At 41.1% G+C, this 25,203-nt stretch overlaps 1 long non-coding RNA gene across 5 annotated transcripts in view; it reads left to right on the top strand.

Annotated features, from left to right (window-relative positions):
• LOC118014954 overlaps positions 1-25,203 on the top strand; it is a 93,755-nt gene that overhangs the window by 53,491 nt on the left and 15,061 nt on the right. The window lies entirely within an intron of this gene.

Genomic DNA, 25,203 nt, shown 5'->3' with positions numbered 1-25,203 from the left:
CCACTTCCTAACCCATTCAACTGACATGTCGAATCATATTCCGAGTTTAAAAGGCAGTATTGCATTATTACATAAATACTCTTCTAGTTAGCAGAGAAGCTGAAAAGGAAAGGAAAAGATTTTTTATGCATTTGTATAAACTGGATATTAGAAAATGTCATAGTTACGTTTATTTCTCTCGTGAGATTGGGAGGTGATTTCTTACACACAGTTGTCTGTCTTGTGGTGAACTTGAGGCATTGACTTATGTGATTAACAAGGAAACATCAGCATTTATAAAGAGTTTTGAGGAGTGAGATACTGATTTTATAGTTCTGGCACTCTACTCCAATTCTCGTTTCTTGTGTCTACCCAGATTCTTACAATTTGACAAGTTCGCTAAAACCCCCGTATGTTAGTTTCTCTTTGATGTTACTATCACTTCTCTGAATACAGAGGAAACTATGTGCTGCAACAGGCGGATGGGCAGATGAGTCAGCGGGCTGTGCCCACTGTACACGTGGCCCACAGGTGTTTGTTTGGCTTTGGTATACTTTATGGGCAGAAGTCTTCAAAGGGTCCCACGCCACTTTACGCATCTGTTTTTTTCTGCAGTTCCTTTGTACCAGCCACATCTACAGAACAGGCCCTAAAGTTTAGAAGTTTTAACCTCCAGGGGAGAGGAAGTTTGGTGATTTCCTCAGCAGTTTGGGGCCAAGTTAGATCCCAGGACTTGGCAGGTGCAGATTTACAGTGCAGATTAGATTCAGCAGGTCTGTGGCCTGGAGTGTTGCATGTTTAATAAATCCATAGGGGGTCCTGATGCTGTTGCTCAGTGGACCACACTTTACTCTGAGTAGCAAAGAATGAGACATTTCTACTTTTTTGACCTACTGGTATCTCAGAAGTAATGAGACCAAGCGCAAACTTACCATCTTCCTCCCAAAACCAGATAGTCTTCCTCTTGAGTTCTTACTAATTTTTACTGTTACTAATTCTCCACCAAACCTCAGAGTAATGCAAGGCTCCTTCTTATGCCTCCTACTACCAAATGCAAAACAGTTTTGAAGTTCTGATTCTTCCCTCTTGTCTATTAAGCCCATTCCTTACTTTTCATTCTGCTGCTACTACTGAACCAGACTCTAGGACCTTTTGTTCCTAACGGCTCAGCCAGCTCTTCCCATCTCCACTCGGCCTACTCTGCTCCATTCACAACTGCCATTCTAAAAAGCAGTGCTTAGGGGCGCCTGGGTGGCTCAGTCGTTAAGCATCTGCTGTTCGGCTCAGGTCATGATCCCAGGGTCCTGGGACGGAGCCCCGCATCGGGCTCTCTGCTCGGCGGGAAGCCTGCTTCTCCCACTCCCCCTGCTTGTGTTCCCTCTCTCACTGTGTGTCTCTCTCTGTCAAATAAATAAATAAATTCTTAAATAAATAAATAAATAAATAAATAAATAAATAAATAAATAAATAAATAGAAGTGCTTATTTATAGTAATATTCTGCTGAAAACCCATCTGGAATAGAGTCTAGAGGACCTCACCCAGAACTCCAAGCCCCACTCTCTGGCCCCTCTTTTTCCATGCTTATCTCCTTATGTATGTTCTTACATGCAAACCTTATGGATTACCTGAATACTTTTGGTGCTTTCAGTTCTCCTGACTGTCCCAAGTTCCTGTGTTACTCTAAGTGTCATATGCATGCTACAAGATGTAAGCACCTAAAAGAGCCTGGAGTGAACAGCTTCATGACCCAAGTGGCATTTCATTGGGCCTCGAGGGTAATAAAGATTTCTACAGAGATTATTAACTGTTTCTTTCTACATTTCTGTATTGTTGGATTATTTAATGGACTTTCATAATTAAAAAAAAAGAAATTCAATAAGTTTAAATTGTTCATGAATAGATTAATAACAACAACAAAAGAGCATCCCTTGGGCTTCTGTTTCCATTGCACAATCCATAACCAAGCAGGTATCCCATTGCAATTATTTTTCTTGCTTCTGTTTTACACTAAGCTTCTTCCCAGGAGGGAGCAAGCCTTGTTCATCTTTGTATCTCCAGCATTGAGTATAGTGTGTAGTACAAGGCAGGCATTCAATCAGGAGGATCCAGGGTTTGGAGCCTGAAGTTTATACAATATAGGAGCCCCTCTTTCAGAAAATTGAAATTTTTCTCTAAATTTTCAAAAACATATGATCTGGAGAAATACATTGCTAGGGCCCCTTATAGGTTCTTGGAAGAGGGCCATGCAAATGTGGGGGTTGGAGGTGGGGCGGTACATCCCAAAGCTTAAACTACTTTAACCCCATAGTATAGCCTCTTCTGCTCCATAATTTTTTTCTGTTGTTGTTGTTGGGTTAGTAGTAGTATTTTAATGAAAGAAAGATTGAGTGAATCTTTTTTTCTCCCATGTACAAGTCATCTTTTATTGAGTGTTAATTCTAAAGTAGAATATGAAAGAACTCAAGGGTGCCAGGCAAGGGTCATGGTCAGGAATGCAGAATGTGCCTCCACACTGGGCCCTCTTCAGTGGTGCTTGCCTAGCCACTCATGTTTGAGTTCCTTGTAGTGATGACAGTAGTTGAAAAGCACATAAGCAGGCACCTGGGTGGCTCAGTCGTTAAGCATCTGCCTTCGGCTCAGGTCATGATCCCAGGGTCCTGGGATCGAGTCCTGCGTCAGGCTCCCCACTCAGTGGGGAGTCTGCTTCTCCCTCTGCCTGCAGCTCTGCCTACTTGTGCTCCCTCTGTTTCTCTGTCAAATAAATAAAATCTTTAAAAAAAAAAAAAAGAAAGAAAAGCATATAAGCTCCCAGCACCATAGAAGTCCCAAGGACACCTGCTTTCTTCACATTGACATACTTGATGTAATACCAGCAGTAACCTCTTTGAAATGCTCCAGCAGTGCCTTTAGGATGAAATCCCACATCAGTATCCAGCTTGGCAGGTCTCCTAGTTTGACCACCACGAGCTGCTGCTTCTTCACTGGTATGGATGACTCCATCTTGGAGTCCTGAGGATCTGCTATCAATATTGAGTGAATCTTACTGATTCACTGTAATTTTCACATCTGTGACCTTTCATGTTGTCCTCTCTGAGCATGGGGCACCTGGCATCCATCTGAAGGTGTTCCACTTTTAGGAAACCGACTTCCTTTAGGTTACATGCTACAAGGGCACTGGGTTTTCTGGAGTTTGTAGGAATTTCAGATACCCTGGGCTCATTCTTTAACAGCACAACCTTCACTAACAAATGTTCTAATGAAGCCAGTTTTCAGACTCTGTTTGTATTTTGAAATGAAAACATTGCCTTATAACACCACCATTCTCTAAGTCTTTCAAAATGTGTTCCAAATATTTCCTTCTAATTGGAAACTTCCCTATGAAATCATGGACTTTGAATTCAGTTTATATTCTTTTTGATGCTTTTCAAGGGCACATTTCTTACAGCTAGTTTTACAAGAGGGAACACTTCTTGTAAAAATATGAGACCCCTTTGTAGTTTCGTGGGTTTTTTTTTTTAAGATTTTTATTTATTTATTTGTTTATTTATTTGAGAGAGAGAATGAGAGAGAGAGAGTGAGAGAGCATGAGAGAGAGGAGGTTCAGAGGGAGAAGCAGACTCCCCGCCGAGCGGGGAGCCAGATGCGGGACTCGATCCCGGGACTCCAGGATTATGACCTGAGCCGAAGGCAGTCGCCCAACCAACTGAGCCATCCAGGCACCCCGTAGTTTCATGTTATTAAAGAATATTTGTGTATATATATATATATGAAGTACATTTCATATATATGTATTTCACTCTTAAATATTTCAGAAAAAAATTACTGAGATTCATTAATATTTGCTATTTGTGTGAAGAGGGGCAGCTGAAAGGTACATTGGTCAACATCTCCCTATCTAAAGTTTGTTCCCCTGCCCCAGTTACTCTGTTGTCACCCTGTTTGTTGCATTCATAGCACTTACACCAAACTGTTACTGTCTTGCTCATATCTTTGTTTGTTTATCTAGGCACCTCCTAGATGATGGGTAAATCTTCAATGTCAACTGTTCTTTAATGACACTACTGGTTGCAAAGACTTTCATTTCCCACCAGGTCTTTAGATTCTAGGTCTGCAAAATGCTGTATGAGAAGAGAACCGCTCTCCCTTGTTGATCCTTGTGTGCTTCTCAAATCGGCTCCGAAGGGCTAAATTTACGAGAACCTCTCAGCCCCGTCTTCCTCTCAGCTGCCAGCTGACTCCTTCCCTCTCCCTTCCACTGCCTGCTCCCTAAATCAGCCTGGTAGTCCTTGAGTGCCTTTGTTCACTCCATTTCCTCTGGATTCCTCCCCTCCCCCAACCCTTGCCCAGCTCATGTGGAGGAATGATTTGAGCCATAATTTTCCTTTTGATTAGCCAAGTGATCTTGGACAGACCTCTCTGAACCTTAGTTTCTTCATCTGTAAAGTGTAGATATTAAGAGTACCACCGTAGGTGGCGTCTCATAGCAGGACTTCAGTAAATGACAGCCATCATCATCATTGTCGTTTTTATTATTAATGTCTTTCAGGCTTCACCTCTTTGGCTTATCTTCAGTCATTGTTTATCATTCCTGATAATTTGAAAATAACTTCAGAATCATTTGTATGTTTTACTCTTGAATTAGATTTGAGCTCTTTGAAAGGAAATCTTCTACTGTTACTGCTTTACGTACACTGCCCTGTGTGCTGTAGATCTAAAGCAGTGGTTGTCTGCAATGGAATTAATCCACAACTCTTGAAATTGCACCTAAAGAAAGTGTAAAATGTATCTTCTGCTTATTTGTGGATATTCTGCTTTTTTTTTTTAAAGATTTTTTTTTTATTTATTTATTTGAGACAAGAGAGAATGAGAGAGACAGAGAGCACATGAGAGGGGGGAGGGTCAGAGGGAGAAGCAGACCCCCTGCCGAGCAGAGAGCCCAATGCAGGACTCGATCCTGGGACTCCAGGATCATGACCTGAGCTGAAGGCAGTCGCTTAACCAACTGAGCCACCCAGGCGCCCTGGATATTCTTCTTTTGCTGTCTGGATAATATAATTTAGGTGCCTTTTCTATTTGCAGCCTTCTAGAAGCTTTCCCCAATAAAGATAATAAAGGGAGAAACTTTTTACATGTCTACTTTCTGTAAGAATTTTCCCCAATTTTTAAATTATTTAACTATTTTTAATTTCAAATTGTGCTTAGAGTTTCAAGACTTAATGCATGGGGACAATAGATGACCCTATAACCTAGAAACAAGATGGCCTTCAGAGAACTAAACTGGAAGCAGCAAATCTGTAGAGTGGGTGATAGAATTAACCCACCCTAGGAGATGATGTTATATAAAGTAGAAAGGATTAGGAATAGTCAGATTTTTATCAAGGGGCAAGCAGGGTAGAGGAATCTTGAAAGCTGTTACCTAATCAATTATATTACACCCTAACAAAGAAAGAATATGTTCATTAAGAACTGGCAGGAGGTGGTTATATATAAAATCCTAAAGAAAGAAAAAGCCATTAAGTAAGATTTTGGACAGAATTAATCAAATATTCTTTTGGGAGAGATAGTCAAGAGATATACTGAACTGACCACACATGAATTTTTATTTTTTCATTTTATTTTTATTATTCATTTGAGAGAAAGAGCACATGCGCATGAGAGAAGCGACCAGGGCAGAGGAAGAGGGGGAGAGAGAATCTCAAGCAGGCTGCATCTCACCACCCTCAGATCCTAACCTGAGCCGAAATAAAGAGTCTGACGCTTAACCGACTGAGCCACCCAGGCGCCCCCGACCACACAGGAATTATAGACACACTCTGTCGGTGGGTGAGAAGGGCTTTGAAATTTACACGGTCTACACAAACTAACCCCCAAGACCACCCATCTCTCTTGGCTCCCTAAGCAACCTAAGCAACCTTCTGAAGATTTATTCAGCCTCCTAACACCTCTGTCCACTGACAACTGGAATGCTCTCTAGAAAATTACCTTCCTTCATTGGAAATTTGCATTGTGATTTAACCATAAGTTCCTTGCAGGGACAGATCCAGAATTTGTGAGGGACGGATCCAGAATTGTAAACATTTTTTTTTTTTAGAATTAGGGGGGCTCTCTTTGAGAAAAAGAATACAAAATGGCAAATATGAAATTGCTTCCACGGCAGACGAGCACAGGCAAATGGGCCTGAAGCTTTACCTTTGTCAGCATCACAGTGAAGCCATTGAAGTAGGATCAGTGCAGGTGCTGAGAGCCCATCAGCTCTGGGTGTACCATCCTGCAAAGCTGAGGGCCAGACGCATGGAGCCCCTCAAGCAGCAGCCTTCTCACTCTCTCCCACAGACCTTATAATCATCATAATAAAAATTACCACAAAGGAGTCTAATTCCATACTGCTTCTTAAAAAGATTTTGGCACTTTAACTTTTTTTTTTAAAGATTTTATTTATTTATTTGAGAGAGAGAGAATGAGAGAGAGAGAGCACGAGAGGGAAGAGGGCAGAGGGAGAAGCAGACCCCCTGCTGAGCAGGGAGCCCGATGCGGGACTCGATCCCGGGACTCCAGGATCATGACCTGAGCCGAAGGCAGTCGCTTAACCAACTGAGCCACCCAGGTGCCCTGGCACTTTAACTTTTTATGACCCTTTCTACCTATATTATCATCCTGTTCAAAGATACAGAACCTCTCTCCCATTTCTTAACTCTTCCCAGATTCTGTCTCGTTTTCTGTATTCCAAATAGATAACAATGTTACATAAAGTACAAAAAGAGAAATCTGTGAAGATATAACAGTGCTCAAAACAAGATTTAAATGTCTATGGGCCAGAAAGAGAAGAAAACTTACAGCAGTAGGCATGATGAAGGTGTGGCCTGACACACTCTAGGTCTGCTAGGAAGCTGGCCAGGCCTGTGGTTCTTATATGGTAACAGAGAGTAAGGATGCCCCATCTGAGGTAGTGGGAGAGTGTTAGATTCACAGCTTTTAAAGCCCTTGGCTGTAGTAGGGCTCATTGTTCTTGAGAAGAGGCTAACAAAATCTGTAGTCTGGAGCCCCAGTTTATATTAAGATGTATACCTAGAGAGCAGGAGGTCACGGGCACAGCCCAGAGACTAGGAATTGAGCCCTGTTCAGTTTGGTCCAAAAGCTATTAGGTGGGATTGAGCAAGGTTGTGCACGGTGCCGGTGCATGAATAGATTTGCGGTGGCCCGGGTGGGGTGTCAGAGCCTCAGCAAGGTGAGGAGTGTGTTCGTATGAAGGAGCTGTCTGGCATGGGGCCTCCACATGGTTGGAGGTAGTTGAGTCAGCCATGGAGGAATCATTACATTGATTGATCAAGTAAGAAAATACTAAGGATAATGGTGTTGGTCTGGAATTGAAGATTGGGGTATGAACTCATGGTTTTCAATGAACGGATGAGAGAGAAAGAAAGAGAGAGGGAGAGATATTCAAATACATACATTCCTAGTTTTGTCCACTGAGAGAGCCTGGGAGCAGTGGCATCCCAAAAGCATTGAGTACATCTAGCATTCAGATCTTAGTTTCTAAGTACTCTTCTTCAGAGGTCCTTGGAGAATTGGTTGACTTCAGTAATGAGGTAGGGAAAATACAAGATGAGCCCAGAACCTCTTTTAGAGCCTGAAATAAAGAAGTGCTCAAGGAATGATGGGAACACAGACACCACCTTGTTGGGGCTCCCACTGGAAAAAGGTGGGGCAATTTGAGCAAGAAAATGAAGCATAGACTATAATGTATTCAATAAAGTAGGAAACCATGAGTTCAAACAGGTATAAAAAAAGTAGTGAATAAGTTAATAGTTTGATGAGGAGTGGTATATAATCTCAAAGCCTCCTCACAAAATATTTATTAAAAGTAATTTCACCGTGCCGAAGCCAAGCAGACAGGAACTTAAACAAGTGATTGAAGTTAATGTCACCAGTAATGGTACAAATACAAATCATGTGTCACTTGAATAGGATAAAATGAGAACGCATCATCGCTTGTGTGGTATTCCTGCCTAAGATGTATAACAGGTACCTAATCATGAAGAAGCATCAGACAAACCCATACTGAAGAACATTATGCAAAATAAATGGCCTGTAAACATTGAAAGTATCATGCTTATGATAGTCAAGGAAAGACCAAGGACTGTTCTGATAGAACGAAACTAAGGAGACATGATAACTAAAGGTGTTGTCTGTTTTGCAAGATCTGGATTTAGGACTGCCTCTTTTTCTTACAAAGTGCATGCTTGGGGATAGTTGGAGGAACTTGAATAGAACCTGAGAATTATGGTAAAGTATCAATATTAATTTCCTGACTTTAGCGGTTATATAGGAGAATGTTTTCATTTATAAGAAATACAAAAGTGTTGGAGAGTAATGGAGCATAATGTCAGCCATTTACTCTGAAATGGGTAAGGAAAAACAGTTTTTTATATTATATGTGTATATTTTCTCTGAGTTTGAGATTGTTTATATGTATATTTATTTATATATTTCATTGCCTTTGTGTGTTTTGTGTTTTGAATATCCATGTCCAGCCAAGTTCCCCCAAAGCAGATTTTAGTGGGACCTGTCAGCTGTAAGCAGTGACCTTGGGATAGGTGGTGACTTTTGCCATGCTACAATGAAAAAAGCTTGTTTTTCCTTTTAGTGATGATGCGTAAACTGCTCAAGAAGCTTGATGGGATGGTTATCTTTGGCAGGCCACCATGCCCCAGTCATACAGAGGCTCAGCACTGCCACCCTAGTTAAAGGCCATTCTACAGGATTTTCTAGAAGCAGGCATGCAAATGATGATATGACAAGGGACACCAGTGACGATTCCTTGCTCTGGAATTTTGTCACAGGCCTTGCAAATCATGTGATCAGAGGCGCTGATGATTTTAATGACTTAATATCAATCCTACCAGGTCCACTTTTGTTTGGTTTCTCTTTTATTCAATAGATTTTTATTGAGCCCGACTATGTTACAGGTCCTGTAGTAATCTGAAAAATATAAAGGTGAAAAAAAGGCCCTCACACTTTCTACTATGAACAAAAGAGGGGGTCAGGTGAGGAAGCAGATATTTACTATCTAAGAGACGAAGGAGTGGGACACAGAGGGGAAGACACTGTCTCTTAGGAGGGCTTCAGAAAGAAAGGGAGTATGAGCTTAAAGTTAAAGGAGAAGGTTACTTCAAATTTTACCAAGTGTTTAGAAATTTAAGTGATATTTAAATAACTTTTTGGGGGCGCCTGGGTGGCTCAGTTAAGCGTCTGCCTTTGGCTCAGGTCATGATCCCAGGGTCCTGGGATCAAGCCCCGCATCGGGCTCCCTGCTGCTCCGCGGGAAGCCTGCTTCTCCCTCTTCCACTCCCCCTGTTTGGGTTCCCTCTCGCTGTGTCTCTCTCTGTCGAATAAATAAATAAAATCTTAAAAAAAAAAAAAGATAAGTTTAAAATAAATAAATAAATACACACATAAAAATAAAATATATGACTTTTTGTATGTGGACAAAAATACAGAGAAAAAAGGGGGGGTAGGATGGGAAAGAAACAGCAGTTTTAAGGAAAATGCCTCAACAGTGAAAACGTTATGTATGTATCTTCACGTACATTATGCTACAAAGTAAATCTTTTTTTTTTTTTTAAAGATTTTATTTATTTATTTGAGAGAGAGAGAATGAGAGACAGAGAGCATGAGAGGGAGGAGGGTCAGAGGGAGAAGCAGACTCCCGCCAAGCAGGGAGCCCGATGCAGGACTCGATCCCAGGACTCCAGGATCATGACATGAGCCAAAGGCAGTCGCTTAACCAACTGAGCCACCCAGGCGCCCTACAAAGTAAATCTTTTTAAAAGTACCTTTTCCCCGGGGCCTATGTGGCTCATTGGTTGGGCGTCGGACTTGTGGTTTCGTCTCAGGTCATGATCTCAGAGTAGTGAGACGGAGCTGCCTGCATTGGCCTCTGTGCTTGGGATTCTCTGTCCCTTTCCCTCTGCATCCCCCAGCCCGCCCTGCACCACCGGCATGTGCGTGCTCTCTCCCTAAAATAAAATAAAATTTAAAAGCACATTTTTCAAGAGGTAAAGAAGTAGATAAAATAGTGAATTGTCATGAAACAAATAGATGTATTTTTTTGGAGTTTTATCCTGTGTTCTCAGGTCCCTTTTAGCTCTAATAGTTCTCCACAGGATTCTCATTCCCAGTAGCTCTGTCACCTCCCACTCCACTTCAGAGGTGATAGTCAATGCCACTCTGAAGAATCCAGGCACTTGACTCATTTCTAAACTTTCTTTTCGGTTTCAAATCTCCTAAAGCTGTAACTCAGCTGTCAGCCTGTGGAAGTGGATCCTTCAGCACCCTTGCAACTTTCCCAGTGACTTCCTAAGGACTTAGCCGTTCTATAACTGATGTCTTCTGTGCCCGATCACTTGGGAATCCAGTGGACTAGGGGCCTCTTGGACCCTCCAGTAGTTGAACTGTCCTTTTTAGTTTTACCAGGAACATTCTGGACTTCATCACTTCCTTCCGTTCTGGCCTGATATTTGAAAGCTGCAGTAGAGTTACTAAGGGCCAGATGTCCAGTGCTTTTCTAAAAATCAAGACGCTGTGAACCAGTGATGTGAAAACAAGTCATAATCTGTAATAGTTCCCAGCTACACAGCATGGTACTCCTCATTTTTAGTGTGGTGAATATAATAAATATAGGTAAGCATTGTATTTATCATTTTATCTGTTTTTTTTTTTTTTTAACATTTGCTTTAGAATTGTACTTCACTTTCTTTGAATTGTTTCCTATCTTTTGGGGCCAGGATCTTGTTTAGATCTTAAATTATTATTCATGGCTCTGAAGACATTTCTGGATAAAAGTCATTTTATCTCACCAGAGAAAAACACTGTCCTCTCCACATGGAAACAATAGCAGAGTAGACCTTTGGTATTCAGAAATTTAACATTTCTTGTAAAAGTACCTCAGAGGTCTGTGCAGAAAGCATATAATTTTGAAGGAATGGAGCTTAATCGCAGGCACCGGGTGGGAAGAAGACACATGTAATGAGAAGAAGGTGTGGCATGTGTGAGATGGTGCGTTTCTGGGATGCCTGGGGAAATAGGAAGCAAACCTGACCCTGCCATCTTCCTTATCCCTTTGTCATTCAAAGTAAAGACGGAGAGGGGTGAGGTCCTGAGGACAGTGCCAGGTTTGTAGATATTTGGGTTGGTGAGGTTAGGGACAGCAGGAAGGCTTGGCACCAGATTCCACTCACAAGGAGATAGGGAGAGGGATGAGGTGCCCAGTCTCCACTCATAATTTGGCTTTGTTCTTGTTTTTGTATCATTGAGGCCAAGAGAACTAAAGAATATTAATAAATTTTTAAGTATACATTATTGAAATTAACATCATTGTTATATATTATCATGGTTTTTACAAATTTGGGGATTTGGGGTGCCTGGGTGGCTCAGTCATTAAGTGGCTGTCTTCAGCTTGGGTCATGATCCCAGGGTCCTGGGATCAAGTCCCACATCGGGCTCCCTGCTCTGCGGGAAGCCTGCTTCTCCCTCTCCCACTCCCCCTGCTTGTGTTCCCTCTCTCGCTGTGTCTCTCTCTGTCAAATAAATAAATAAAATCTTTAAAACAACAACAACAACAACAACAAATTTGGGGATTTGGGAAGCTCTCTGGGAAAATTCCTTTCAAAAGTCAAAGGTGTAGACTCTAGGTCCACATCAAACCCAGTTATCTTCCTGTCCATTGGCACTCTCCCCAGCAACCCACATGGCCCAAGCCATCATTATCTTCATGGTAATCACCTCATAATCGGTCTCCCTGCATCCACTCTAACAGCTCCTGGCCTCAATTCCAGTCCATTCTCTTCAGAGATCTGTTTTTTAATTGAAATTTTCATTGAGATAATTGTAGATTCACATGCAGTTGGAAGAAATAATACAAAGAGATCCTGTAAACCTTTTGCCCAGTTTCACCAAATGGTATACCTTGCAAAATTATAGTATAGTATTACAACCAGGATATTGACATTGATATAATCCTCCAAACTTATTCAGATTTCCCCAGTTTTACTCATATTCACTTTGTGTGTGTGTGTTTGTATGTGTGTGTAGTTCTATAGAATTTCATCTTGTATGTATCCACCATCACAGTCAAGATCGAGAAGAGTTCCATCACGAGGATCCCTCTTGTTGCCCTTTTAGTAAACACACCCACCTCCCCCCTTCCCTCCATCCTCCTTCCCTAACTCTATGCAACCACTAATTTGCCCTTTATTCCTAAAATTTTTTCATTTCAAGAATATTACATATAGAGAATCATATAACATGTAACCTTTTGGCTTTTTTTACTCAACATAATTCTCTGGATATTCATCCAAGTTTTTGTGTGTGTCAATAATTTATTCCTCTTTGGGACGCCTGGGTGGCTCAGTCGGTTAAGTGTCTGCCTTTGGCTCAGGTCATGATCCCAGGGTCCTGGGATCGAGTCCCGCATCGGGCTCCCTGCTCCGCGGGGAGCCTGCTTCTCCCTCTGCCTCTGTCTCTCTCTCTGTCTCTCATGAATAAATAAATAAAATATTTAAAAAAAAAATAAATAATAATAATAATAATTTATTCCTCTTCACTGTTGAGTAGTATTCCATGGTATGTTGGATGTACCCCAGTTTGTTTAACCAATCATCCATTGAAAGACATCTGAGCTGTTTCCAGTTTGGGGCTATTACAGATGAAACTGCTATGAACATTCATGCATAGGTTTTATGTGAGCATAAGTTTTCATTTCTTTGGGATAAATGCCCAAGACTAAAATTGCTATCATATGGTTGCAGGTATCATTTTTTAAGAAGCTGCCAAACTGTTTTCCAGAGTGGTTATACCATTGTACATACCCTTCAACCGTGTATGAGTGATCCAGTTTCTCCACATCCTCATCAGCATTTAGTGTTGTCACTAGTATTTTAGCCATTGTATAGTAACAGATGTGTAGTAACACTAACACCTCCTTGTGTTTTTTTTTTTTTTTCATTTTTAAAGATTTTTATTTGTTTATTTGACAGAGAGAAACACAGCAAGAGAGGGAACACAAGAAGGGGGAGTGAGAGAGGGAGAAGCAGGCTTCCCGTGGAGCAGGGAGCCCAATGTGGGGCTCGATCCCAGGACCCTGGGACCATGGCCTGAGCCAAAGGCAGACGCTTAACGACTGAGCCACCCAGGGCCCCCCTCCTTGTGGTTTTAATTTACATTTCCCTGATGGTTAATGATTTTGAACATCTTCTAAGTTCTTATGGGAGGTAGTCAGCCTCTACGCACTGTCCCAGCCTCTCTTCCAACAGTTCCACCTGTACTTTCTAGGTGGCAGGACATCAGGACATGAGGCTGGAGGCTCTGGATTATGTGAGCTTTGTGTGTCAAGTGCTAAAGGAGCTTTGAAGGGTCTAGGGAACCTCATGATCAGATTTGTATTTTTGATTGACTGCATTGGCAGCACTGTGGAGGACAGACAGGAAAACTGTGAGCCAGGAGGCTATTACCGAGGGCAGCATAAACTCAGGCAATGGCAGGGGAGAGAGGAAGAGGAAGTAGTTTTGACTGATGTAGGGTAATGTGTTTCAATAGCACTCAGTGGCATTGAGCGTCAGAAAATTGAAAATGTTGAGACACCCAAGATACTTTTGCTGTAGGCTTGTGTTGGAAATTATGATCACCATGGATCACTTTGCATCCTTAGTTCAATGCTATGGATGAACAATAAAGCTGGAAAATATGGATACTATAATCCTATAAGATCTAGGGAGACCCTAATACAAGACTAATTTTTCAATGGAAACAGCATTAAAATGAACTATAGAATTCTGCTCCTTGGGCAACTGGGGTAATCTCAATTCAACCCCCTCATTTTGTTGTGGCCAGAAAAGTTCACTGATTTGTCCAAGATAACCCAATTAGATAGAAACTTAGACTTGTAAGTATTTTGTCCTCTTAAAAGGGAGGATGTGAGTGTGTGTTTTGAAAGTCTTAAGTTTAATGCAAGGTGCAGGGGGTGGGGGTTTGTGTAAACCTCATACATATCTTCTCTAGCAATTCCATTACCTCCCGTGTGCTTAGTGCACAGGACATGGTAGCATGAGAGTTCATTGGCATTGACATGACCCACAGTTTTACTGGGCAAACAATATGTGAAAAGTGGCCAGAACACACATGGGCCGCTGTTTGGCATTCATCAGGAAGAAGAACCACCAGAGGATTCACGGAAGCCTAGAACCCCTCAGAAAGCCTGAAGCTAACTGGAAACTTGGAGCTGCTCCAAGGCCACCAGGCAAAGAGCTGTTAGGAATAAAGCTGTTCTTTTTGGCAAAGAATACACAGTATCTTATAAAGTCTCAGTGGCAGGGATGCCAACAGCAACTGGACTCTCCAGTAGTTCCGTTCAGCTGGGAAGTACAGTGAATACACAGAATCCAAAATGATGTCTATAGGTTGGGATGATCAGTTACACTTAATATATTAGCATTGATTAAGTCATTTAAAAAAAAACCACACTACGAATAACAACAGCAAAACCAAAAAACTGTGCAAGGACAGATGAGAAAGATGTGGTCAACTGGAATCATATGTAAAAAAGACTGAGGAGTTTTGATTATCTCAGTATGAGTCAGCCATGTACAGTGAGGGTGCTGAAAGTTAATATGGATTTGAGCTACATTCAGAGTGTTCTGGTATTCAGGATTCAGGAATTGACAGTTCTTTCCCACAGTATGTTGAGAAAAGGGGGATTCTATGTTTAAGTTACAAACATGGCTAACATTTACTAAATGCTTACTGTCTATCAGGTTATGGGCTAAATGCCTCACATGATACTCTGACTCCACACAACAAGCCTTGGGTCATGTCCTGTTACTGCCTCCGTCCCACCCAGTGTGTGTGGGTAAGGACATCCTCCCTCCACGGAGTTGGACCTGTGATCAGGCTCGGGGCAGGTCCAGGTCTGTCTGACCAAACTCTTAGCTGGGAACAGATTCCTGAAAGCTCACTATTGAAAAACAGCGGGCCAGTATTCAGCCATACCACCCTGAATGCTTAGATCGCGTCTGAAAAACAGTGGGCCTGAAGGTTGGGAGGATCTAGGAAATCTAACACATGAGAAACGGCTGGAAGAACAAACACTGTTCAATAAGAAAAAGAGAAATAGTTGAAGCACTTGAGTCAGAAGAGGAGTGCAATCATGCAGCACGGCCCCGGGAGACAGAATAGAAGTAGTGAGGTAAAAGAACAGGGAGGTGAATTGTTCAATTTAAAGAGAAATTTTCTATATAAAATAATTATGGGTGTCTAAAAATGGAGCGGCTGCCTTCTGAGGCACTGAGTACCCACCTCTTCAGGGCCTCCAGCAGGAAGCAAATGACCATCTAATGGGAAGAGACCCCTGGACCCTCAATACAAAAGTAGTTGAGGGTCTGGATTTGCTCTTCTCCGCGGCCTTCACAGAACATCATTTTTTTAAACAGTGAAAATATGTCTACCTGACAATATTCTGTGATCTGGCAGTTTATCCAGTGAAGAGAAAAGCTCAGGTCAGCTCTTCAACAGCAGGAAATACTAGTAATAGTTGAGTATAGGAAAAGTCAGTGATGGCAGAGAAAAATGGAGAGCAAAGAATAATTTCTTTTCAGAAGAAAACAGGAAGTTAACACCCGAGTTATAGCATCGAAACGAAGATCTTGTATCTCCATTGTTGCTTTGATAAAAATGCCTTGATAAAAATATAATAAATGTATGACATTGTAAAATAGTTTCTTGAAAGCAAATTTAAATAAGGGACTTCTCCCAGCTTCTTTTAAAAAGATTTAGCAGATGGGGTGCCTGGGTGTCTCAGTCGTTAGGCGTCTGCCTTCGGCTCAGGTCATGATCCCAGGGTCCTGGGATCGAGCCCCGCGTCGGTCTCCCTGCTCTGTGGGGAGCCTGCTTCTCCCTCTCCCACTCCCCCTGCTTGTGTTCCCTCTCTCGCTGGGTCTCTCTCTGTCAAATAAATAAATAAAATCTTTAAAAAAAAAAAAAAAGATTTAGCAGAGCCTTCATTTAATGATATATTAGGATAACAATATCACGTACATTCTACGGGTGGCCTTTGGCTCTCTTTGCCTTAATAATCCCAGAACAAACAAAAACCTCATGACTAGCGGTAATATTTCCACTTCTCAGCAAACTTTCTTGAAAGAGTAGATATTGATAAGAAGAGCACTTAACCATTTTACTGCCCATTGTAAATTAACCAAAGTAAATTAACAATTAAAACTCAGAATTATTCATGGCAAGGTTGGCAAGCATTCTTTTTTCAGTGGTGGGGTTCTTTTTTCATTATCCTAGAAGTCTGATGGCAGACAGGTAATAGTATTTTAACTATCAGTGTAAACTAATAATGAAATTAATCACTCTTGAGTATTCTTTTGTGTATGTTCATTTAGAAGTAAGAACAATTCTGTTAGTTATACAGTTTTTCATAATTCCAAGTTTGGGCTCAAAACAAGGATAACCTTGCAGTCAAATATGAGAAGAGTGAGAATCTGATTTGTAATTAGCCATCTCAAAAATTTTCTAAGGATAAAATTTCATAGTTCAACACACTCAGAGATTGCTTGTATAAACTCAAATCAAACAAAAACTAAAGAATATTTTGCCAAGGGGCACCTGGGTGGGTCAGTCAGTTAAGCGTCTGCCTTTGGCTCTTGTCATGATCCTAGGGTCCTGGGATTGAGCCCCACGTCGGGTTCCATACTTAGCACAGAGTCTGCCTGGGATTCTCTCCCCCCCTCTCCCTCTGCTCCTCCCCCTGCTCATAATCTCTCTCTCTCTCTCTCTGAAGTAAATAAATAACATCTTAAAAAGAAACAAAAGACATGTCTACAGATTCTTTGAAATTCCTCCCTTCAAGAGGTGGAGCTTATTCTTCCACTAAGTGTGGGCTAATATTGGATATCCACTTTCTTTTTGGGTGAAGAGCATTCACAGGACTAGATTGGGAGCACAGTAGTGAATAGAGACCAGTCATGGCCTCATGAAACTAGCTCACTGTTGGATAGAGAACACATGCTAATTGTGGGATGGTATTAGTACAGCAAAGGATAAAATCATCCTTACAGTAGAGGAGAAGTTCAGGGTGCGATGCTAGACACAAGGGGTTCCCAACCCAGACTGCAAGTCAGGAGAAGTTTGCTGGAGGTGTTTACATGTGCTATCTATATGGGAACATATTCTTACTCTTAATTTCTGATCCAGACCTATCTTGATTCCATGTTGCCTCCTTGACTCTTCCACTTCAGTGTTTCATGAGCATCTCAAACTTAACATGTTCAAAAAAGTCTTTTGATTCTAGGCCTGCTTTTCACCCAAGCTTCCCTTTTCATAAAGTGGCCCGCTTAGGACTTTTGGTCAAGAACTTAGAGACATCCTGTATTCCTTCCTTTCTAGAACATCCACATTCAAATCATTGGCAGGTCCCGCCAGTCCCTGCTGTAAAATGTAACAGATCTACTCAGCAGTCTTCCCTTCCTCTGCCACCACTCTAGTCTGGTTCCATTCTTTTTGTTAGACCTCTGCAATCTCTTCCTTACTGGCTTCTGTTATTGTATGCTCAACGCCCCACCCTCCACAAAGCAGGCAGGGATATCTGCTTAATTGGCAAAGGATTGTCATTTCTCTTTGGATAGAATCCAGACTCCATCCCAGGGTCCAAGGCTGTGAACCTCAGCTCATGCCACTCTTCCTCTGATCATCTTGCCCCAGCTGCGCAGACTTTTTTCAAGTCCTTGATAGTTTACTCTCTCCTACCTACAATTTTCAGTTTCCCTATTCTCAAAGGAGCCCCAGTGGCACAGCCTCCAGCCACTGTGTCTATCTCAGTTAACTGTTTATTTCCTTCACACCATTTATTTTCTTTAAAGATTTATTTATTTATTTTAGAGAGAGTGTGTGTGTGAGCAGGGCGAGGGGCAGAGGGAGAGAGAAAATCTCTAGCAGACTCCCCCACTGAGCGTGGAGCCTGACACAGGGCTCAATCCCACGACCTTGAGATCACGACTTGAGCTGAAATCAAGAGTCCCACGCTCAACGGACTGAAACACCCAGGCACCCCTCCTTCACACCATTTAGAGAAACTTGTAAATGCCTGTATTTGTTTGTTGGGTTGTTTTTATCTGTCTCTCCTACTAGAGAGGTAAGCAGGACTCATATTGCTGAAGGTCATATTGAGAAGAGACTTGATCCCAAGAGAAATGCAGAACCAGTGAAAATTTTTAAACAAGGGAGAGAATGAAGAATGAAATTATACTTGCAGTAGCTCTGGGGCAGAACAATTTGAAGAGTGAAGAAGTTTGGAGGGTAGCAAGAGAGGGGAGCCCCGTCAGGGTACTATCAGAGAGGTAGATGGGTTTAAGAGATACTTAGCGTATTGCAGACTTAGTGATTTTATGTAGAGAGAAAGGGAGAAGGAAAAAGCCAGATGATACCCAGGTTTCTGGTTCGGGCAACTGAGTAGATAGATGATGTTGCCTTTGCTGCCATGGGGACACAGAATGAGGAGCACTCTTAGGGGTCAGGACAGAGTCTTCTTGGGATATACTGAGAGTGAGGACAGAGGTGAGAGTGGAGGAGGTAGCCCACTGAGAGTCAAAATCCCCCCCCCCAACATATCTGGCTTAGAGATATAGATGCTTATTCTATACATATCTTTTAAAATATATAAACTAATATTTTTATTAATTGTTACATCAATAAATGGTAGCCAAAAGAGTATTATGCCAAGAATATTAATACTTATCTAAGTTAATTGGGAATGTAAGAAAGCATAGTGGTTAAGAGGTGTGCCCTGTTGTCAAAGTCAGTAAGAGTCCCAGCTCTGCCCTACTTAGCCATGTACCCTATGAAAGTTGCTCTACCTTTTGGGGTATCAGTTTCTTTATCTGTCAAATGCTATTCTTCTACCTACTCATGGTGTTGTGCAGAATAAATGCAACAGTCTGCAAGATGCTTAGCACTTGCAAAGTGCTCCATAATGTTAATTATCATCAATATCACCATTACCCTTTACTTCAAAAATAGCTTCCTATACTTTATTTATATGAGAGAAAGAAACTACTAGCCTACTCCACTACCTAAGGGTTATTAATTGCCTTTAAAGGTGATTCCAGCTCAAATACATAACATTATGTCATAGAGGGCTAATTCAACTCAGTTATATTTTTTCTGATAATACTTTTTGATAAAACTTTACTTGGAATTAGAACTACAGACATTCTGACTAAATTTACACAGATGTCCACAAAAGGCTACAACTATTTTACAAGCCAAAATCACCCTCCAAGTAGGATATTTGAATGAGCTGATGTTTCTAGCTTTAAGTATGCAAACTTCAGTAACAGCTGAGACACAATCAAGAGTGAAAAATGTAGTAGTAGAAAGATTAGACACCTGTTTGACCGTGACAGTGTTCAAAGGCTTCTTTCTAATAGATTTGTGGTACTACATGAATGGGGGAAATGACCTGCATTAGATGACATGACTACCCAATTGGAATATTTTGCACCAAAGCAAATAAGCCTTACAAACATTTGTGGAGGCAGCAGATGATACTCATTCTGAGAAAAACTTCCCATTTTGTAGCTTTGTGCTATTGGAACATTCTATGAGTTATAATTAACTACTAATGTTCTTCTTAGTTCTTTACTCACTCTATGTGGTATTCTACTCATCCGCACTTTTTTTCCTGGATATTCTACTTTAGATATAAACTATACTTTTCTTCTCCTGGGCAAAAAATAAAAAATAAAGCAGATAGCAGGAAGGAGTGTGTATTTTATTAAGAAGACATGTAACCTTTGACGAGTAATTTTCTTATCAATTTCGTCCCTAACATTTTTCTGACACTTGTAGAAATTTGAAGGTTCATATATATGACTGTCAAGAAATAGTTAAAAGTTCTTCTCCATTTGTTTAGGCAAGAAGAGTGGCTATCCAGTAAGTGGCAGCAAACAGCTTCTAGATCCATCTCTTCTGATTTCCTTACTCTCAGATTCTTATGAATGAAGCAGAATCATTGATTGAGCAAATGGAAATAAACTTGAAAGTAGAGGATGCACATTTATGACTCTCCTAAGAAGCAAATAGGAATCTGTCACTGCCTCTCCTCCAAGAAGTTTTTCAGGGCAATAGAGTGTACTGATGCATGAGCACTCAAAAGACACCATAAGGCATTTTCTGCATGACTTAATTCTTTTTCAGACATAAATAACAGATTCTGATGATTGACTGTGATCCGTTTAAATTCGTAACACTGCATTTCCAATATTTAGGAACTGCAGACTACTTGTTTAAAGGATAATGAAAAGTGAAAAACGCTATATGATTGTCATGGTCACTCTGTGTCCAAGATTTTTCAGAACAGTCCCAATTGCAAAGATTCTATCTTGTTATCCTTTAATTACACTCTTTTTTTTTTTTTTATCAGACTGTGCATTCAGGTTTGGAAAATATGTTTTTAAAAGTCCACTATTATATTTAGGTACATTCAGTATTTTCCAGGATCAAAGAACTTGTTTTTAAATATATTACATAAATTTTTGGGCGCCTGGGTGGCTCAGTTGGTTAAGCGACTGCCTTCGGCTCAGGTCATGATCCTGGAGTCCCTGGATCGAGGTCCGCATCGGGCTCCCTGCTTGGCAGGGAGTCTGCTTCTCCCTCTGACCCTCCCCCCTCTCATGTGCTCTCTCTCATTCTCTCTCTCTCAAATAAATAAATAAAATCTTTTTTAAAAAATAAATAAATATATTACATAAATTTTTAAAAATTATCTCAAGAAAAGTAAATTCCATTCTTAAAATTATGGGAAAGCAGCCTGAATAGCTTAGCTTTTCCTACTTATTCTATATAAACTGACTTGCACAAAATTTCTCCATTCCATTCATCCTTTTTCTGCCCCAAAGGCTGAGGGCTTACCACGATGACGTGGTTTATACACTGAAGAGGTCGAAGGTGCCAGATGATGGGCTGGAATGTTTATCCCCTACCAGAACCAAGGCAAGGGCAAGATCCAGAGGCATTTTAGAGTGATTATGTGAAGTTTCATCCTTATTTAGTTAAATAAAAATATAACGCTCACCATGGTAAAATGGAAAGACCAGGGGTTTTATAGTCATACAATTCAGGGTTTGAATTCCTGTTCTATAGCTTACTGCTTATGAACTATATTCAAAGTAACTCTGAGGGCGCCTGGGTGGCTCAGTTGGTTAAGTGACTGCCTTCAGCTCAGGTCATGAATCTGGAGTCCTGGGATCGAGTCCCGCATCGGGCTCCCTGCTCGGCAGGGAGTCTGCTTCTCTCTCTGACCCTCCTCCCTCTCATGCTCTCTGTCTCTCATTCTCTCTGTCTCAAATAAATAAATAAAATCTTTAAAAAAAAAAAAGTAACTCTGAGACTCGGTTTTGACATCTATAATATGGGGACAATACTAAGCTCATACAATTTTTCAAAGAGAAGTTTATCAAAGCTTTAGTACCTGGCTCATAGTAGGCTCTGATTGTTAACTCATTTGTTTAGAAAATAATTATAAGTGGAAGAAGTACAACACAAAAGAGAATATTGAAGTAATAAGGCAACTTTTGCGCCTACATAGTATGTTATAATTGGAAAAGTATGAGATTTAGTGGCCAACCAGTCTTCATCAAATTTCCCAACCAACTGAGCATTATTTTTCTTTTCTGCAAAAATAAGCATGATTATACTGCCTCATGGAGCTATTTTAGTACAGTTAGGCTCAATGTGTGTATATAAAAGATCTTAGTTCCCTGTTTCTTCCTTCTCTTTTAAAGATTTTTTTTTTTTTAAGATTTTATTTATTTTTTAGAGAGCGAGCGAGAGAGAAACAGCATGAGAGGGGAGAGGGTCAGAGGGAGAAGCAGGCTCCCCGCTGAGCGGGGAGCCCGATGTGGGACTCGATCCCAGGACCCCGGGATCATGACCTGAGCCGAAGGCAGACGCTTAACCATCTGAGCCACCCAGGCGCCCCTTCCTTCTCTTTTAATACTCTTTTTATAGCATATTCTCTGCCCACTCCTTTTTGGACAGAGATTAACATATAATTTAGTATCACTCTCATAATGCTTGAAGAATAAGAGAGGAAACCAAACTTGGACCAATTTATGTTCTTGCTTATATTTCCAGTGGGAGAAACATATTTCTATTGACAATAACATATCTATATTACCTGTGGGTCTACAGTCCTAGGCAGATGAACTGAGGACTGTAATGTGAATGAGTCAAAGATGCCCACACGAGCTCAGTAAAAAGATACAGCTGTTCTGATTTGCTGATTGCAGCTCATTCATTCAACTTATATTTATTAACTGCCTACTAGGTATGGGCATTGTACTAAGTGCTAGTCATGCAACTATGAGTAGAACAGTCCTCTCCAAGAAAGGCCTATTAGACAAATTATTATAGCAATGTGATATGTAGTATAATCCATTTATTTATTTAAGAAGCATTTGTTGAGTTCCTTTGGAATACTGGGCACCCTTCTAGTGCCTTGGATACAACAGGAAAGAAGAGAGATCCAGTCCTTGACTCCACCAAGTTTATAATTTATTGGGGAAGACAGACGATTACTCAAGTGGTAACAAAAAGTACTGATAGGGGAAGTATGGAGATCTATGAGTGATCTTGAAGGGGACTTAAGCTAGTGTATAATCAAGCAAACCTCCTGAAGGAAGTGATGTTTAAGCTGAGAACTGAAAGACAGGTAGCAGTTAGGCAGGTAAGAGATAGCTGCTGATCTGATCCAAAGAGGGCATGGATTGAGGAGAGCAACAGAAATGCAGAATGACTTAACGCAAAGGGGATATGGAGAGGAAGTTGCCTACAGATCAGTTTTAAATAATTGAATGAGACCTGTATTCTTCTTGTTATCTTTAATGGTGCTATAAGCAAACAATGTTCTTAAGCAGACAGTGGGACAAAGTGGTTGAAATCTGGGCTGCACACGGTTTTTCCAGACAACAATACGGATTGGGATGCATAGCGTTAATTACGAAAGTACTGGGCAGCGCATCCCACAGGTCGATAGCTATGGTGTCACCAGACAGGATGCAGTGTTCACTGAGGTGTAGGTGGACAATACTTATATAAACTCTGCATTTGTCAGGAGGCCCTGGGAGCTCTAACAGACCTACACGTTTGCAGATGTAATAAGGTTAGACCCCTCCAGAGGACCATCACACAGAAACCTAGAAGGACACATATATTTTCAAAATTAATTTTTAGGTCAGAGCAAGAGGTAATGGGCGTGGCCTAAAGTGTTGCTATGGCCGGAATTCCCTGTGTCTGTTTTGAGAACATCATCCAACCCTTCCAACCCAGCTCCTTCAATAATTAATTATATTCCTGTGAGAGACTGAAAATTCCAGTGAATGTGTACGGCTACTCCCAGCCTAGAGAGGTTGGTTTACTTAGTGACAGGATTTATTGGGTTTTTAAACGTTTTCCTTTTTGTGATTTTCCTGACCCAGAAATATGCTTTTTATTTCAGCAGCTCTCAAAAACAGCTGAATAAACGACAGTTTCCAAACAATCGCCGTTAACTGTAAATCCAAATGTTATGTTTCCTCAGTTCTGCTAAGATCCTTCAGTTTGTTTTCCTTCTATCAGCAATGAAGTATAATCCACCACCAGAATGATGATTAAAGACATTCTACCAGAAATATTTGCTCCGTTCTGTGGCAGACCCTTGTCATCTCCAACTTAAGTTGAACAGCGCTTGCTTAAGTGTCGTTGTGCTGCTTCATGAAATAGAGGCACCTGGAATTTATTTCCTTATTCGCTTTCTAATTATAGCTCAATTATCAACCACACATTATAAAAGGGTTATTCTTAGTATCTTTTGCCATTACAAAACATACTAGAAGTATTCGTTTCAAAATAATACTGTTTTTACTTTTCTGAGGGGTAAATGCCACACTTGTTTTTATGTAATTTTTCTATGTATACTCAACTGTATAATTTGTAAAGTTCTATTTTCCAAAATTATCTCCCTGCCCCAACATCCCCCCACCTCAATAAAAAGTCTCACCCTCTCAGAGGCAGTGTTTCTGCTACATGGCAGACCTTGGTCATGACCTTTAGAACTAGAAATGACCTTAGAGATCATTAGTTCAATGGTTGTCAACTTTGCAGCATATGATAATCTCTTTGGGGTGCCTATTTTAAGAGCAGATTTGGGGACTCCAGTCCCAGAAATTCTTTTTTAGCAGCTCTAGGGATAGAGCCCAGGAATGTACATTTTTTTAAAAACACCCCAAGTAGTTTCGAGCCCATAGACCACACATTTAAAAACCTTAATTACTCTAAACTCTTTTTTTTTTTTTTAAAGATTATTCATTTATTTATTTGACAAAGAGAGAGACAGTGAGAGAGGGAACACAAGCAGGGGGAGTGGGAGAGGGAGAAGCAGGCCTCCCACTGAGCAGGGAGCCCGATGTGGGGCTCAATCCCAGGACGCTGGGATCATGACCTGAGCCAAAGGCAGACGCTTAATGACTGAGCCACCCAGGCACCCTCTAAACTCTATTTAAGAATTATTTATTTATTTGAGAGAGAGAGAGAGAGTACACATGAGCAGGAGAAGAGGGGGAGCAGCAGAGGGAGAGGGAGAAGCAGACTCCCCACTGAGCAGGGAGCCTGACGTGGCTTGATCCCAGGACCCCAGGATCATGACCTGAGCCAAAGGCAGGTGTTTAACCAACTGAGCCACCCAGGCATCCATACTCTAAACTCTTCTATAGGTAAGGATGCTGAGGGTAGAAGGTATGGCGTGCCCATGATCTTTGGTGATCTGATTAATGTAATTGTCATCAAAGTGTTTCCGCAGCTCTCTTGACATCCTTCTACTTATATTCTAAAACAACAGGAATTGGAACATGGTTGTCTTCTTATGAAAAGCTTCTATTCTTGAGGGGTGAGGATGGGGTTGGAAATTTTTGAGAGAATGCTATTGCTCTACAAAGTGATCAAATGTTGGCATCATCAAAAAGCAACAACCATAGCTCAGTTGGTTAAGCATCTGCCTTCAGCTCAGGTCATGATCCCGGCGGAGTCCTGGGATCGAGCCCCGCATCAGGCTCCCTGCTCTGCGGGGAGTCTGCTGCTCTCTCTCTCAAATAAATACATAAAATCTTTTTTTTTAAAAAAGCAACAACCATAAA

Source organism: Mirounga leonina, unplaced genomic scaffold (assembly GCF_011800145.1).
Source record: "Mirounga leonina isolate KUSES-001 unplaced genomic scaffold, KU_Mleo_1.0 Mir_165, whole genome shotgun sequence".
Lineage (NCBI taxonomy): Eukaryota > Metazoa > Chordata > Mammalia > Carnivora > Phocidae > Mirounga > Mirounga leonina.
This window is presented reverse-complemented; position numbering and strand designations above follow the sequence as displayed.